General features: G+C 41.6%; 1 pseudogene; it reads left to right on the forward strand.

Annotated features, from left to right (window-relative positions):
• Positions 1-2,864: 2,864 nt before the first annotated feature.
• Positions 2,865-17,635, forward strand: part of LOC109392503 (serine/threonine-protein kinase Nek4 pseudogene) — a 29,442-nt pseudogene continuing 14,671 nt past the window's right edge.

The following is a 17,635-nucleotide window of genomic DNA, read 5'->3' on the forward strand; positions in this document are numbered from 1 at the left end:
TGAGCACCCAATGATGTATAGCAGACTGGAGAATGTGGAGAGTAGATCAAAGGAGGTTTCTAACGTGACCTAGGATACATCAGGGTCTCTTCGAGCCTACATGGGACTCCATGTTTGGGTCCCAGTAGGCAACCCAGCCCTGACACAGTCGGTAAGTTCTTACTGAATGGAACTGAGTCTGTAAGATAATGTATTTAAGACAGATGAGCTCCATAGCTCCTTCCAATTCTGACATTCTCTGATTACTCATTTGTCCATTGTCCTCAAATATTATTCAATAATTGTAGCCTGGTGACCATAAGAAAAAGGTCACCATTGCCAAAGATGAGTTTCACATCCCAATCTTTAACTCTGTATTTTGTTACCTCTTCCATATAAAAATACACAAATGAATTATTCAAAGTGTTACTCAATGAGATGTCTAAAGAAAAGAAAGACCAAAATTTTTAGGTAGACACATGAATTAATGACAGTAAAGGTGGAAAGTCACCTTGTTTGCAAAGTTAGGCATACTGAGGCTATCTTAAGCTTATAAGAGAATAACTGTGATGAACCTTAATAATAGGAGATGGGGCATATTTCTGAAAATATTACTATCATTTTCAGTGTTTTGTTTCAGTAAATACTTGGAGTACCATTCTTGGTACTCAAATTAGTACTCATAGTAGGTGTTCACAAGTACTTATTAAATTGAAAATCACCGACAATATTTTATCAGAAATATGTGATGTTGCATTTAGGTATATAACTTGGGAAAGTTTCCTACTTATTTTATTTTCCATCAGTGTTTAACTTAGAAATTTGCATTATCTCCTTAAATAGGAATTATATTTTTCCAGCAATAATTTCATTTTTCAGTAATTATTACACACATAGGTACACATTGAATTGCTTAGGGCTATTAGCAAAAATTAAGCCCAGAAGAGCCTTGTATTTCCTTCTAGATATTTATTTCAAAACAACTTTCTACCCCTAAAGTTCCTTAATTGGTAGACAAAGCACCACAAAAATATTTTTTGAGTCATCCAACTCATTTTGCAATCAGCTCTTCAACCCCGGAAATCTCAAGTGGGTCCTTGATAACGTATCCCTGAGGACTTATACTGGGGGCTTTGGCTCCTGAATGAACCCTCTGTGACCTTGTCCTCTTATCCTCAGTGCATCCAATCCACCTGCTCTCTTGAGTTGTTTTATACTTGTTGAGTGTTTGTATTTTGGGGAAAAGAAATTCCTCCCTTAACCCTTTTGCCGCGACGGTCGGATACATCTGAATGAATATATCTGAAACCTTTATACATTAAAATAATGTAATTTCTATACAAAGCAGCTCAAATTGTTATTATTAAATGCATAAAATAGTCAAAATATCAACTTTTTGGTTTTTGTGCACTTCGGACACATTTTGAAAAAAAAACTTGAAATCAATTAATGCAGCCAAAGAGTTAAACCCCTCCGATTACAACTCCAACTACTTTTCTGTTTTCATGTTCCCCTTACCAACTCTTCATTCCATTCATTTCTTTATTCTTTGTATAAACTTTCTCTCTGCAGATCTTCAGTGCAGCACTTGATAGCACAAAAGGTCATACAATAATGGATAAAACTCAAAATTTAACAAAATTCTTCCAACATTTCCTTCCACTGAGTGCTCTTCCCTCCTTCGCTGTTTAAACTCTCTATCCCGATGGGGAAATAATGTTCCAAGAAACCTCAAGCGACGCTATCTGGCTCTTGCTGCTATTTCAGTTTCACACTGGGATGAGATCCCTGGAGCTAGCTCTGATTTGCAATTAGGCGATTTCATCTCAATGCTAGCCCTTGTAATAAACAGCAAACAAGGCCCATATTTCACTGAAATTTTGTAATTTGAAAAGAATAACATACCTGATGCTCTTTCCTTGAAACACTTGATTTATAAAGACATGGAAAGGACGCTCTGATCTCAGTGAATGCGTTAGCAGCTCGGAGATGAGAGCTGATAAATTGTCCCCTGAAATTGTTAAAAGTGCTGTTAAAAAGTATGTTTGACATCTTAATAGGAAAATGGCAAAATAAAATGTCAGTATTCCTGCTTCCCCACCTCAGGCTCCATTAGACACACTCCAAATGATGGCGACTAACAGCTGCTGTCAGGCAGTGCCTTCTCATCTTATAAAAATAACTCCTCTAAATAATCTAAAGAAAGTTAGAACTGTGTGTCGGCCATCTGTCTGCTTTAATTGGCTTTTCATTAGAATCCTATCATTTTTAAAACATATTCCAGTTTTGTCTCTTAAAATGGCCTTCGGTGGGTAGGGAAGGTCTGCCACCTGAATGTGTACAGGACGTTGATAATAGTTGCAGCAAGGTCCCTTCCAGGCCCAGTGTCAATGCCCCGCTCATGTGCACAGGCAGAGTCCCCATGTGCAGCCTCACACATTTCATCTGTGTTGTCTGTGCTTTCCCAGAGTTCTGCGGAAGAACTGGTGAGGGTTAGATTCAATTAGCACTTGCTGAGCTCTAACCCAGAGTCTGGCTCTCTGTTTGGTATTTCTGTGGCTGCCATCACCGCCACCAAAAATGGAGAGGGGAGGTTGAACAGCAGAGTTCGGGACCTCTGAGGCCAGGGGAGCTATTGTGGCACCTCATAAGAAACGTCACATAGCTGTGCAAATGTGAGGTGTATTTTCCACGTATCCTGCTGGCTATCAAAATTCTCCTGTCCTTAGAACACAAAAATGTCAAAAGATAGTCTAGTTCAAAAGATACAGGGGAAGTGAAAACAGATACAAGAGAAATGATGAAGTGAACAATCCGAAACTAAAAACTATCCATGTTCAGTTATGAGGTCCCTAAAGCAAAACCAAATCATGCGTGACAAGAACATGCGTAGTGTGAAACACTGCAAGGATTCACACCAGCAAAATGTGGTCCTTAGCCTTATTGTCTACGGAGGTGTTATCACCAGTTTCTTGATGAAGAGGAATCAGAAACTGATATCTCAACCCTCTGTGGTTCCTTTGCAGTTTGTCATAGGTAACTACACAAAAATATTCATAGTTCTCTTGAAAGAGTGTGATTCTAATGTTCTCTATAAACCCTACAGTGGTCCCTGTAAAGTCCATTGTGAAATATCTCTCTAGTATCATCATATACAGATGTTTGGTGTTGGTGAATCTTACCTGAATGTGTTATTTGAGTAAACGACAGAACATCAAGTGCTCCACACAAACCGAGGCAGGTCAGCAGCCTGCAAACTGTCTAGGTATGCTATGCATTATGCTGCTGTGCTCCAGGAAGCCAAGGGCAGAGCCAGGCCACACTGTCTACAAAGTGTCTTCTCTATAGCTCCTAAGGCAGGATACAACCAGCCCATCTGTAACCGCATGACCACCTCACCACATTGTAACTGCACGGCTCCCTCACCACAGCTTGTAACTGCATGACTACCTCATCATACTGGGTACTGACTTCCTCCTGGCCAAGACACTGCGGTAAACATGGGACAATGCAAGAGAGAGGAACAGAGAGAAAAGGAAACCAGAAGAGGCCTGAAGGTGACAGTTTGGTCTGTGAGCATCAGGTGAAGGTAGTGAGAGCTACTCATTTATGAAAAAGGACATAAGAGGCATGAGAGGTGTTTAAGTGTCTGAACTGAAAGGAAAGGTGTTTAAATGACACTGGGGTTGGAGTCCTACCAAACCGAGTCTTTGATGCTCTGAGAGAAATTTCAAGCTGGCTAGGAAGACAGAATTCACCTCATAAAAGAATATGCATTATATTTTTAAATGTCATATCAAAGCCTACAAACTAACATATTACAAAGTAATTATGTAATTGGTATGAGCCGAAAAATAGCCTGATATAAGTAGGATGGATTTTGGTTTGAGGTTTAATGACAGTGAGGAGGCTTGAAAATGACCTATGCCAACACATCAAATACACTTTTCCCCCTGCTTTATTCAAAGAATGGGTGACATTCATCTACTGAAATGCAATGGAGGGGTAAAGAATCAGAGAGGACTGGCTTCAAATGGACTACACCACTTTTAGCTGTAAGACATTGGACACGTTACTTATCACCTGTAAATAAAGATACTTACCTTCTAGGGAGGATGAAAGCAGATAATGTATGTGATGGCCCATAGCACCATGCCTGAACATGGTAGTTCAATACACATTAGTCCCTTTCCTTTCAATCTCAGAAGCTCTTGAAAAAGCATTGACCAAGGAACAGGTAGTGGTTTACGTTTCTGTAAACATCAGTTCACCAAGTACTACTGAGCTCTCAGGAGGGGCCGTGCTATGGAGCTCTGGGAACTAAAGAGGAGTAAGTTAAGGATAACAGGTATAACCCTCTTCACTAGCTTGCATTACAAATAGGGTTGGCTTGACCCTATATAACTACATTAGCAGGAAGCCCAATAGCTCTCTGGAGAATTAGCCTCAGCCCTACCCCAAATTGTACAAAGATCCTAGGGGCCCACTGATTTCAAAAGGGATTAGTCCATTTTCCAAAAGCCCAGCAGAAAGAGGCTCCGGGGTACTTGATCAGACCACCGCCTTCTGATCACAGGCCCTGCACAACCCAGAGGATGGGCATCTAATGCTGTGATCATGCCAGGGCTGCCAAGCCCTGCCTAGCCCATAAGGCTGTCTTACATCTAGACCCAGGTCACGGTTCCCTCTCCTATGTGAACATTGGCCGAGGCTTCTCAGAGCACAACACCAGCTCCTGTGTGCTAGAATCAGCACTCCCTCAACCAGTGGAACCCTGGACAGTCTTCTGCCTTGGGAACCAAGGATTAGAGCAATGATGAACAAACCACAGGTGCTACTGTCTGCTTCCATGTGACCCACAGCTAAAAATAGTTTTTACATTTTTAAATGGTTCATATATACATCAAAAGAACATTTCATGACACAGGGAAATTATATGAATTTCAAATTTCAATGTCCGCAAATAAAGTTTTATTGGAGTATAGCCATCAGGGAATAAGCACTTACTGGAGTGCTTATTCTGTGATGTATTCTTTATAGCTGCTTTGGTGTTACAACAGCAAAGTTGTTTCTTGAGTTATTGTGACAGAGACCATTTGGGCAGCAAGTCCTAAATATTTACTATCTGGACCTTTACAAAAAAATGCTTGCTGACCTCTAGGTTAGAGATTCAGTCCTTTGCCTTCCCAAAGGCCTCTGAGCTCCTAATCCTAACTAGTCCATCACTCCCTTCTGAGAGTTCTGGAAACCTAAGGGAGACAGAGATTTTGCTAGGCACAAACACGGCAAAAGGAGTTTTGCACGCTTTGTCCAAGGCAGCAGTAGCAACACACCTTATCCCACCCTACGTTTGCCCAGCAAGGAGGGCACCTGGCAGTGCTTCTGGGGACTTACAGCCTCTGCTGACTCAGAGAAGCAGATCAGAGTTTCTACCATAAGAAGAAGGTTTTTTTTATATTTGCTTCCTACCATGTCTCATACCAAAACATGAATAACACATACCTTAAGAATGCTGTACTAGAAAGGGTCCTGAGCTTAGAGAAAAGTTGGGCTAGCCAGCAGGGGTACCCTTGAAGATCCTTTAGTTTACTATCATTCTAAGTAGAAAAAAAAAAGGTTAACAGAAAAATATATCAGTTATACAGTTTGACACTAAGTCCCACTCTTGATGCCTTGCTCTCCAAATCTCAGTTGATGTCCACAGGACTATTTCATTCATTTCATGCATTGGTTCATTCATTTCCTCAGCAGATCTATCTGAGGAACTCCTACAGGTTAAGACCTGGATTAGATCATTGTTTGCAGTTATCCAAACAGATTAAGAAGAAGAAAGACATCACTGTCCTCAGAGCTTACATTCAAGTTGAGGAGCACAGACACTTTATTTTTTTTTAAGAGAAAATAGGTAAAATATAAAGTATGTCAAACAATGGTCAGTGCTGAGAGGAACAAAAAGCAAGGAAGAGGAGGACGAGTGAGAGGAATGGATACAGCTTTAGATGAGGCCAGCCCCTCACTGAGAAGGAACCATGTGAGGAAGGAAATAAGGAGGTGATGGAAATGAGCCAAGTGATATCCCCAAGGAAAGCATTCCAGACACGAGAAAGAGCAAGGGCAACAGCCAGGGTAGAAGCTTGCCTGGTGGGAGTCGGCCCGTGGAAGTGCGTGTTTGTGTTCTCTGAACGGCCAGGAAGCAATGTAGCTAGCAGGGCCAAGGAGGATGGTCTCTGGGTTGATGATCTTACAGATGTGGAATGGGCAGGTGGGCAGGGTGGGAGGATGGGTCATGTGGAGTCTTTTAGGTCATTGTAAGAGCTCTGGGTTTTACTGAGTGAATTGTGAAACCTCTGGAGGATTTTCAGGAAAAAAACAAGTGACATCCCCTGAGTTGTATTTCACAAGATTTCTCTGGCTGAAATAAATTCTAAGAGGCCCAAGGGTGAAAAGCAAAAAAAAAGTGGGGGGGGGAGTGAAAGAAAAAAGTCTCAATTAGGAGACTAGGGAAATGATTTAGACAAGACATGAACCTACTTAGGCCAAAGCAGTAGCAGTGGAGGTGACACTGTCATTGAACTGTGGACATATTCTGAAGGTAGAACAGATAGAATTTGATAATGTAGCGAATGTAGTATGAGCGAGAGACAGAAGTCAATGATCATGTTAAGATTTTCTTCTGTGCAACAGGAAGAACGGAATTCCAGCTAATGAGATGGAGACGGTTTCAGGAAGAACAGATTTGGAGGAAACTCAAGAGTTCCATTTTAGGCATATTAAGTTTGAAATGCCTGAGACACTGAAGAGGAAATGTCAAACATGCGTCTGTATACACAAATCAAGGGTTTGGGAAGAAGGCCTGCACTGAGAGTGTCAATTTGAGAGTCATCCACATGAAAATGGTGTGAAATTCATGAGACCAGGGAGATTATCAAGGGAGTGGGCAAGACAACATAGGAGAGGTCACTTATCCATGACTCTTGTTCTCTGGCAGAATATCATGCGACTTGAAACCACAGCCACACCTTACCCAGATGGCTACACCATACTTACCCAGCAACCTCAAGCAGTTGGGAAATTCTTGAAATAAGAAAAGGAATAGAGCAACTAAAAGATGTCTCAAAATACATTCACAATGTCTCACAGAAGAATCCCCTGGGTCCATCACCCAGGACTTTGGTGATCTCATTTCCAGCATGTGGCTGACTAGCAGTTAGCAAGAGCCTATTAGACTCATGTACAATGACAACAGCTAGACGTGGCTGAGAAAAATAAGTCAGATATAGGTTAAATAGTGATGAAGACTAAAGTCTGGACTTCCTGGGGCTTGGCCCATTTCTCTTCCTGATAAATGACTCTCCTACCTTATTACTGAGGTGGTCAATATATGTAGTCCCATCTGGGCTAGCCTGAGCCATGGGCCTGCTAGTGCTTCTTCAAACTATTTTGTTCAGTGTGTATTTATTTAGAAGAAGGACTGGGTACTAAGTGGAGAAAGGTACTAGGGGAAGTGCTTAGCCTCTCCTGGAGGGTCCAAGTGGTTCCGCTCCAGCCCGAGGCTCAGGAGCACCACAGCTATACAGTACACCCTCTCCCCCAAGAGGTAGTTCCGTGACCACTGAATGTTACTAGAGCATGATTCTTCAACAGGATGACCATATGATTTACTTTCCAACCGGGGACACTTCTGACAGGGGTGCTATTAGAACAGGCATCAACAGAGACTGTCACAGGCAAAGATTGTGAGGTCCTACCTGTCAACACCCACACTTCTCCTCTCCACACCCATTCCAGGCAGCTTATGAAAGAATTTCTCTCAACCACGTAAAATACTCCTTGAGATGACCTCTGGTAAGCACAATTTTCTCTATTTTAGAGCATTGCCAGAAATAGTTTAGCACTTTTTACAGATTCGAGATCCCATGAAACGTACTTTCTGGGCCATTCTGTAATCTCTGGCTATCGTTCAGTAAGCATCAGCTATATCCCAGGAGCCAGGGACACTGATTTACAGAAGGTACTCAGTGTTGGACGAATACATGCTTAAATGTGTTAACTCATTCAGTCCTCACAAACCACAGGGACCTGACCTCTCTTGCCTGCTGAATTCACTGATGCCCAGAGAGGTTATGGAACTTGGCTAAATTCACACAGCTAGGTTGCAGCACCAGGACTTTATTTTATAACTGCCCGGCTTCTAAGCCTATCCCTCTTTCCTTGTACTACACTGAAGAGAAAGATAGTGCAAGAAAGATGAAGAAAGATTCATGAGAGGCATGAAGAGAGTTCATGCCCCATAAAAATGTCTGAGTCCACAAGAGACCAGGACTTTTCCTCTGTCCTAGTTCCCCAATTAATCATTTATTTCAACTTATGACCACATGAAGAAAACATCTACAAAAATTCTCCATGTGACCCCCACCCTACCCCATTGAAAACACAGGAAACCTTCTCAAAGGCTCCAAAAATGACTTAAAATATTCACTGGAATCTTTCAGATGGTGCCACACACAGTTAGCTCTACAAAATCACAGCCCAAAGTCATCAATGCTTCTTTTATCACAGCCAGTACTCTGTTCCCTAATTGAGGACTTATCTATCTCTCCCCGCTGCAGGCTTTACACTTAGACTAAGGTCTCGTTACCAGCTGGCATTTGCCAAAGCTGCCCAAACGTGGCTGGGCCTCCTAACTACCCGGGAGCCCCTGTTAGAATATCGCTACTCGGGCTTCACCCAGAAAGGTTGGCTCGGGAGGTCTGGGGTTGGGCCAGGCAATCAATATTTTCACAGGCTCCCAGAGTGATTCTGATGTAGTCAGTCCAAACACTCAGCTTTTGGGAATCAATAAACACCACGAGGGAGAAGTTTGAATGGGGAAAAAAAAAATCACAAGTGAAGCACTTGCTTTTTCTGCCAAGCTACAATTTTCTCCCAGGTTCTTCTTGTTGGTATTGAAGCAAGAAAGCAAAGCCCAAGCAAAACTTTCTGCAGTGCTCCTGGAGCCCCGAGGTATGCACCTCTTTATTAAGGTGAATATATACCGGTAAATTAGAGTATGTCCCATTATAAACTTAATTGAAAACTCACCCCATTACAGTTTATTTATAAAATCCTCAAGTATTTTTCAAATTGAACAGCTTGGGTTTTAGCTAGCTTTCTCAATATTCTACTGAACACAATTTAGAGTCTAGTCTATAATAAACCCTTATCCCTATACATGCATATTTTTAAAAGAGTATCTTTTGTAGAGTTAGGGAACAGAAGACATAAGTATTGGAAAAGTTTAAAATGTACTTTTAAATCTGTAATTTGTCCATCAGCTCTTGAAGAGGTTTAAGAATTATATTGTAAAAGCCCTGGGATTAACACATAAACAGAAGTGTTTTCCGGCAGAGAGAACAGTCTCTTGATGATGGTCGAAGTGCACCTTTATTTTTGTCTCTGTATGCACGTTGAAATCACGTGGGGAGCCTTCAAGATTCTCATGCCTTGGCCTCACCCTCAAATATTCTAACTGGTTTGGTCTGGGGCACGGCCGGGGCAGGGCCTGGGCCTTGGGAGTTTCGAAAATTTCCTCAGCAGCACTTAAGTGCCGCTAAGGCTGAGAATCACACTTTCTACACTATGCAGTGGGAACGCTGCGTCTGAATGAAAGTTTGGGCAAGTCCCTGATTTCTTGGCAACTCTCAGATGATAAGGTCTTTGGCTCACTTTTATGTAAAACACAGTCTCAGTTCAGTAATTTGACTCTCCAATCTCATAAATATCAAGTGTCTGAATTTCTCTAACTTTGCATTGATCTTCTCCCTTCCCCAGCTCACAGGTCAGGGGCAGTGGAGGGGTGGCAATGGTCCAGTCCCCCTGTCCTCTGCTCCTTCTGCTCACCTGCTTCCATGCTTAATTCTGCTCTCAGGAAGGTCAAGGTGGAGCATAAGGGAGGTGTGAGGGGTGAGGTGAGGAGCTAGCACAGTTCACATGTAGCTGGGATGTTTCTTTGGACTTCTGGGCCTGGCCGATGGTTAAAAGTGAAGTCCCTGCTAGGTCAGCAGATACTGAGCAGTCTTTCTCTCTCTTTTTTTTGTTTTTGTTTTTAAACTGAGCCATCCTGTCACCTGTTGGCAGCTCAGGGGCAGCTCAGCTCAGGCCAGGCATCGAACCGCTGTTGCTCAGAGCTCAAACTCTTGAGCGAGCTCTTAACCAACTGAGCCACTCGGCCGGCCCCAAGCAGTCTCTCTCTTAAATAAAACTCTCCTTTGGTCTCAGAGATTTCCACAGTGGGACACCTCTCCCCTGAAGTTTTTCTGGTTTTGAACTCCTTCCATATTTACTTTGCATCCTGCACTCACACCATCGTTTTTCGTTGGAGGTTTCCTCATCTCCAAGTAGGTCTCAAGATGGAATCTCTCCCTGGCTCCAGCCCACAGCTGGACCAGAAATGCCCAGCAGTGTGCAGCGAGGAGACAGAAGTCCTCAATTAGGGAACAAAATACCGGCTGTTAAAAAGAAGTATTAGTGACCGTGGGCTGTGATTTTGCAGAGCTAGCTGCCTGTGGCGCCATCTGACTCATGTCACTGGCCTTAAAAAGTTACATTCTCCCTTTTGAAGGGCAATTTGACCATATCTATTAAAATTTAAAATGCACATAAAATTTGACCCTGCAATTTTACATATAGCATTCATCCTACAGATACATCTAAGTCTGTGCACAAAGTTATATATGCCAGGAAATTCACTTTGAATTATTTGTAATAATGAAAATTGAAAACAACCTAAATGTCTCTCATTAGTATAATGGTTAATTAATTCATGATCATTCATATTACAGGTCATTATGCTGAATAAGGTAGACCAATCTGAGCTCTTAGGGAAACAGTGATAAATCTTATATAAGTAGAAAAAAAAATAACTAGTTTCAGGATGGTATGCATGGTAAGAACCCGCTTTTGTAGAGAAAAGATACATGTGCATATGAACCTATGTATCTACACACCCACTAAATCATCAAACCATTATCAATGGTGGTGTTTGAGGAAGGGAGTGTAATGGAACAAGAAGTGGGAATTTAAGGATTGCTCAGGTCTCTATGTTAAGATTTAACCTTTGCAATTAGACCGCACTTGTGTATTTGCTATGTGGCTTTTTGAAGGGGGAAACAAAGAAGAATGCAGAAACATGACTGGCCTAAAAATCTTGGGTAGCAGTTCCCACTTTTAACAAAACCATCCTTACATTCCCAGTCTGGCTGCTATTCCAGCCTCTCTAAATTCCTAGCCTTCACTTTTCATCAAATGCTAATACTGAGGTGGGCTGGTGTCTCCTGGGTGCCAAGTCTGTGGTGTCAGAAATGTAAATCACCCCAGTGGTCTCCAACCAGGCAGCTGGAACTCTGTAAGCTCAGTGAATAACAGCAAATCGAATGCTTAACAGATTTCATCAGGTATGGACAGCCCTCAGGCTGCCGCCTCTGTGGGCATCGGACCCCAAAGGGAAGGGCTGTCTCTGGCGTTGGTGGCTCTCCCTAAATGGGTCAGACGGGTTTGTCCTGACTTGGTACAAACAATCACTGCCCTCTTCTGCCCAGAAGCAGAACTTCTCCCCAGAGCAACAGCCTGGTGGAATATCTAGAACTTTCATTTGGTCAGGTTGTGGCTTGCAAAATGGGCCAGAGAGACCTGAAAAATAACAGCTTATGAGCCAGAGAGCCATTTGCAGGAAAGCTGTCGCTCTGACTCTGCCCTAAATTCATGTCCCAATTTTACAAGTATCCTATTTTAACCACAGTAAAGATGATAAAAAGACTTAAATAATAGGGTAAGTTCCATCTATTAAACTGGCAAAAAAAAATTTAAGTGCCTAAATTTTATATTGCTATGATGAAGAAGAAATATTATCCATAGCATGACATGGAATAGCAGCTCAAGATTTCTGAGAAACAATCTGGCAGTGAGTTACAATTTTTTTTATCTCTTATTATAGATTAGTCCAGTAATCTTACAATTGGGAACCTTTCCTAAGAAGATAACCCAAAAAAAGATGAAGTAATTTATATAAAGATATTTAGAGCAGTGTCATATTTCATTGTTTTATCATGCAAAACTGGAAAAAACTTACAATTGGCAAACAGTAAAGAAATTGTTATATGACATACAGCATAGTGTCACAAGGGTTTACCATAAAACCATTAAGAATTGTAATTTCAGGGACAAGCATAAGACATGCATAGTGTGCATGACACAGTGGGAAACCTCAGAATATAACATGATGGTCATACTCTGAGTACAATACAAGCGCATACAATGGCAAAAGATTTTAGAGAAACACTTCCGTATTCACTCATCTATAAAAATGATTAAGTATGAGGCAATAAAGAAGGTAGAAGAGGGAGAGAAAGCAAGACAGAAAAAAAACTGTTGGCTATTATTTCATGCTTCAATCCTTACTGCCTCATCTCAAAGCATCATTTTCTGTTTTGGAAGCGAAGGAATTCTATTTTATTACATTAATCGTTTGTTAATAGAGAATACTCAGTTATTAATCTATAAGAAATCAAAATAGCCTCAGAAAGTTATGCCAGGTCCTCTTTCTCATCTCTTATTAAACATAGCTTCACACATCTTATATCATATAGATATAAGCTTAAGAAAACTCTTTGTTAGTATTTATAATCTCTGATCTAAGGCTAAAAAAAATCAAGTTTACCCAGAAGGTTATGTAAAATGAAAACCAATCTAAAAATGACAGAACGCTCCATGAAGCCCCTGATAAGGCTGAAATGTGACAGGTTGCTAAGGCATCCCATATTAAGAGTTCAGGCAAACACAGTGAGCTGTTACCAGTCTCATTAAGTTCACAATATGTCCTCAATTCTGCCCTGCAAGGATTTAAAATGTGGGCTCAAACTGTCTAACAAGACACAAACTTTTGCAAGGGCTCAACTCTCTCTTGTAAGGACCAGCCAGTGGTTCACAATGTATCCGGCACGGGAATGACTTGAGGAATTGTTAAAGGATGCTCACATACCTGGGCTTCCTTCACTAGAGATTCCGTGGAGTCTGGACAAGGCCGGGGAATCTTTGTTTTAACAAAAGCTACAGCGGGTCCTGGTACCGATGGCCCACATTGCACTTGGAGAAATACTAGTGTGGCAGACACCAGGGATCCTTGAATTAACCTCCTTGACAATCTGTAAGTCTCCTTGGAGCTGGGAATCCAGACACTAAGTTAGAGAACACACAATCCAACCGATACTTAACATCCCCAATTACCAAAACTCTACCCCAGGCTTCCGCTGTCTCTCACCCGGACTCTTGCACTGGCCTTTTTATGGGTCTCTCTACTCCTACACAGCAGTCAGAGGGGTCCTTCTGAAGCCCAAGTCAGATCATGTGACCCCTCTGCTCAGCCTCCTCCCAATTCCTGACCTTGACCTTCAAAGGTGCCACATGACCTTGTCTCTAGCTACCTCCCTAGTCTCATCACCGCCTCCCTCCTCCCTCTCCACTCCAGCACAGCAGCCTCCTAAAACACAGGCCCTCTGCCCTTTCTGATCCCTTTGACTGGAACACTCTTTCACCAAGTAGTCTCCTGCATATGCTTTCACTTCACTGGCACCCAAAGAGAGGCTCTCCTTGGTTCCCCCAGCCCCTGCCTTCCTTTGTCCTCTGTCCTTCCTTTTCACACTGACCACATGACACATGGTACACTTATGTCTTTATAAGAGCAGTGGCTTCATCTGTTGCCTGCATTGCACAGTCACAGCAGTTAGAGCAGCGTGTGGCATAGAAAAGGTGCTCAGCAAATACCAGATGAGTGAATACATGTAGGGATTTCACATATGGGGTCCATGGGAAAGAAGACATGGGGAGAGTCCACTGGAGTCTTTTTGGAGAGCCCAGCTTTATAGGTGAAGGGGAAGGGCTACTCGGCCTGGCCTGCGACCATCCTGGATGCCCAACAGGGTCTTCACTTTCAAAGAGGAGGAGGGGTTGAGTCTTGGCTGCAGCCATCAGCCTTCACAGGACCCTGCTGCTGCTCTGAATCATCGCATCATGCTGGGGACCCAAGTGGTCGACACTGACATGAAGAAAAGTTGTCCCACCTCTTCATTCTACACCCTCTCTTCCGGTTTAAGATGGGCGAATACAGAAAATATTCCACATATGATGTTTTTTGAATGTTTAACACATTCCTTGGTCCTGCTGGTGTCTTTGGACAGTGTTCTTACCGGCTATTGAAGCCAGGTGTGTGCAGAGGCAGGCGGCCTGGGAAGCCAGGAAGCGGCTACCCCCAGAACTCCTGACCCGCATCCTGGGACTCCCTGGAGCTGCAGAATGTTCCAGGTGGGGACGGGAAGCCCAGCTGCACGCAGGGAGCTTTTCTATGTAAGCAATTCTGGTCAATAGCTTAGAAGATTCTCAGAAGGAAGACATCTAAGTCTCCAAGATCCCAGTAATCTATTAGTTTTCTTTTCTAGTTGTAAGTATTCATTTTTGTTCCCAATTTTGTACTTCTAGTTCCCCCCCCCCCTTTTCTAAAGGGGATCTGGGTATTATACAGTCTTTGCGTGTGTTCTTCTTGACTTCTCCCTAAAGTTGGAACTCCTTTGGAACTGGGGTTGTGTTGTGTACTATCTCTGTTTCCCATGCACCTGGGGTAGAACTGAACTCACAGAAGAAAGCTCGCTACTGCCCTCGGCTGCCTGCATGGATCACGGGCTTGTGGGGATGTAAAGGCTTTAGGAAAGTTGCTTATCCCTTCATGGTACTTTGCTTGAGATGCTAGGATGCCATTCCCAACTTGCTAATTTAAAACCGAAGGAAGTTTAACAGTTCCCATTGACATGATATTTATTGTTAAAAGTAATACATTTTTATTTCAATTAAAGTTTAAAAGTTATGGCTCTCTGATTCCATATGCCTTCATTTTGAGTGAATGCTATCTACAAAGTAATTAGAGAAAAACATAGGAAGATGTTTTTTTTCTAAGAAGTGAAAAAATATCAGAAATGTTTTATGAAGATCCAATTCAGATTTAGCTATTTATAATGAAGACTCATGACTTGCAGCTCTTATTTCATATAATGTTACTTATCAGTAATAAAACTCAATGAAGCCAAGTTCCCCATGTGCACAGTAATTTTTATTTGTTTGTTTTAACAATTAAATTGTCTTTAGTTAATCAAAGAGAAAGAACCACTCTCCAATTTTTATATTAGGGTAGAAAGAAAACATTAATCACTACTTAAATGGAAAACTTTGGCCAGGCCCAAATATAAGTAAGGAGTGAGGAAATATAAGCTTCTATATTTCTTTTCACAAATATATTCTCTAGAAAAATGAGGAAAATTTAATAGAAAACATCCCAAACTGAATTTTTCAAATTAGGAAATTTTAAATAACATTGTTTATAGCTATTAAGGTAGTAAGCTATGAATGAAATCAATAACAACACCAAGTCAATAATTTAAACTAGTATCTAATAATAATAGGCTAATTTCACCCTAATTTTTATCTATGTTTAATAGACTGTTACTAAACCAGAATTGATTATGTTTTATCACTTAGGATAGAATTAGAGAGTAAATAACCATAATAGTTTAAAATTATAATAATTCAATCCTTTAGGATGAAATTTAAAATTTCAATCAAATAACAAACCTGGTCAGTAAATTTTCTCATAACAGAAAGAAAAATGATGGATGGAGTTCATAGACTGACCAGCAATACAAGCAATATAAGCTAACAGATAAAACCAAAGCATATTCTTAAGTACATATACCAAAAATTATGATTCAAGCTCTAAAAGAGTTCATCTCAAACACTTTTTTTCCAGGTACTATAGTGCAATGAGAAGACTGGTTGAATTTTAAATCCTTCAGAGTTTGGGATACATTGAGCCATGCCATATATACAGAAGACAATAAAGTACCTTTTTAAAAAAAAAATACAGAAAAGGACAGTTTATTAGAAGAAAAGATACATTTCAAAGAAGCAGAAGTGGGCTAAGCAGTAAAGAACAGCTCAAGAGCCATTATCAGAAGAAAAAGTACAATCCAAAGAGTTTGGAGCAGGCCGAGCAAAAGAAGCTCAAAAGGCCAAGTACTTATTTTTAGTTCTGTATAGTGAGGAACATGCATCCAACTGATCCCAAAGCATGTCATTTAGAATCGAATTTAGAAGAAAGGGTATTAAATCTATCTCTGATCTTTCACAAGAGGTTCGGGCCTGATCCTAACTCTTAAGATGAAGCTTCTGGAAAAGCATTAGAAGCTGGGTTCAGTTAGAAGAAGCTCATGAAGCTTAGACCACAATGTCTATTGTCCACAAAGTTGAAGGCTCTGTAAATATCAATAGATGCTGCAAACAATCTTATGTCACTCTTGCTAGTTTTCTCCACAAAGTCTTCGGATGCAGAGCAATGATCAACAGTGAAACACCTGTGACTAAAACTCTACATATTTCTCATGTACCAGGCTAAACAACACATATTTGAAATTTCTCAAGGAGGAGACAGGCATGGATTGTAGGTTGAAAACATAGAATCTAATGAATCAATAATCTGGGAAAGTGCTTTACAATTTTGACATAAATTGCACAGATTCCATCCAGGTGGAGCCATGCATACCAAGGAGCTGATGAGAGTAAACACATTTGTAAGGATTAGGAAACTCCCATCCGAGATATAGTGGCATAATATCTTTACTGGTTGTGTTAGTGAGGTTCAGTGTTTCAATCAGCTGTTCCATGTGAGAGCACATCATGAGGGGATAATTTGAGAAGGCCTGGATCAAAAAAAGTTTGCAGCAGTTGCTGTTGTCTTATCACATTTTGAAATAAGAGCCTCTCTGGCCACCGTCAAAATCTGGGTTCATGTCGTTATTATGTTCAAGTAATGGTGCTTTTGACCCAAAGTTTGCCCTTGTTACTAGGGCAAACTACCAGGACCTCCAATAAGGTTTTGTTTTACAGTGGGTTTGAAGAAGCGATAACAAACTTACAATAACATTTGTATTTCATAAGCTACCTAGTGCCCTCGATATTCCATCTGGCATCTACCTCTGTAATCTGGCAAAGGTATTTGCACCTAGTTGTCTTTTCAAATAAAGAATTATAAAAGTAATGCCTGTATTTGTTGAAAATACAACTTGAAAAAAGCAGCTTTCATTTTTCAACAGTCCACTGATAGGAGTGTGCCTGTGTGTGTGTTTTACTTGCACACACACACACACTTCTCAGGAACGAAGTAATGGAATTTGACTACCCCAATTCCATCTCACTCTTTCCAATTACACAAATACACTAGCCAAATTATAAAGACAAGATAACTCTAGGGCCGGCTGAGTGGCGCGATGGTTAAGAACTGGCTTGGAATGCCAGAGGGCCCCGGTTCGGATCCCACATATGAGGGCCAGTGACACTGCCCTCCACAGCTAAGATGCTGAAAAACAGCTCAACCTGGAGCTGGGCTGCTGTGAGTCGCTGGCGATGGCGTAGGCTGCAGCCCCTGTGGCAGTGGGTTGCCATGGGCTACCGTATGTAGCCAGCAGCCACAGTGAGCGGCCGTCCAGAAGCCGGCGACTGATCTGCCTCACCCAGGAAGAGCGCAATGATGGTGCCAACTTGGGCCAGTGAAGCGACGTCCTCCACAACTAGACTGAAGAAC

The sequence above is a fragment of the Hipposideros armiger genome, unplaced genomic scaffold, assembly GCF_001890085.2.
Source record: "Hipposideros armiger isolate ML-2016 unplaced genomic scaffold, ASM189008v1 scaffold_333, whole genome shotgun sequence".
Taxonomy (NCBI): Eukaryota; Metazoa; Chordata; class Mammalia; order Chiroptera; family Hipposideridae; genus Hipposideros; species Hipposideros armiger.